Genomic DNA, 1,189 nt, shown 5'->3' with positions numbered 1-1,189 from the left:
GATGTGCAGTGCCATTTGACCTCCAAACATGATGTGTATTCTGGCATCCAAACAGTTCAATGTTGGTCTCATCTGACCAGACTATATTCTCCCAGTATTCCACAGGCATTTCAGTAAACGCAGCTAGTCCAAAATGATCTGAAAGATATTCTGTGAGTTATCTCGTGCGCACGACTTAGTAACTGGTGGGAACGAGAACTGGTGCGCACGAGATAGTTTTTTTTATTTATTCTGTCCCTTTAGGGGCTCAGTAGGTCTGCACCTCTTAGTAGCGCATGGTCCTTGTGTGTCAGATTACATAAAAATACAGTAATTAATTATAAAATATTTGTCAAGAAGGATACCTGGTTGGCACATGGTTGGCACCCTTTAAAAAATTAACTAGAAAACTTGTAAACCATCACACCTTTACATTCTGGTCTGTGAGAGGAAAACTGAGTACACAGAGAAAACCCATGTGTGTATGAAGAGAAATGAAATGAAATGAAATGAAATGAAAACATACAAAAGACCTCAGTCTAGGAGGCAATTCCTTTTTGTAATGTGTTTTTCTGTATATGTTATTTTTCCAGAAATGCACTCACTTTTGATGTCCCAGACAAATTTGAATGGGTGTGACGTCTTAAGACAGTTTAGTTCAGCCACACTTCAGAGTTTGTCTTTAAAGAAATCAGATTTGAAGTTCTCCTGGAAATTCTGTCTTGATTTTCTGGCTCTTAACCTCTGTCAGTGTTATAAAATAACACTTCCTGATTGCTTTAACTGAGAAGAATGCCTGCATGAAAACGCTTCCCTGTCTTGTTAAAGTTGATCTTACTTGGTGGGCAAAAATTATTTATACTTTCAGAGTGTTAGGCAGCTGTTTAAAGGAGGCTCACAGCTGCACATTCTTGGGACAAGTTTTGATTCAAGTTTAAAAATTTGCATTACTTGGCCTTTACTAATGAAGTGAACTAGCACAGACAGCTGATTACTGTCTTGGAATAAAAAAAAAAGATATAAGTGAGCTCATACTTTTCTTTTTACCCTTTAAAAACACCCATAACAGAAATACAGTGGCTTAAACATTCTCCAATCAGACAGAATTTCATTACTCCTGCCACACACACACACACACACACACACACACACACACACACACACACACACACACAGAGCTCATTTCTGAACAAACAGCTGGTTAAACCTT

Source organism: Austrofundulus limnaeus, unplaced genomic scaffold (genome assembly GCF_001266775.1).
Source record: "Austrofundulus limnaeus strain Quisiro unplaced genomic scaffold, Austrofundulus_limnaeus-1.0 Scaffold150, whole genome shotgun sequence".
Taxonomy (NCBI): domain Eukaryota; kingdom Metazoa; phylum Chordata; class Actinopteri; order Cyprinodontiformes; family Rivulidae; genus Austrofundulus; species Austrofundulus limnaeus.
Note: the sequence above shows the minus strand (reverse complement) of the source record.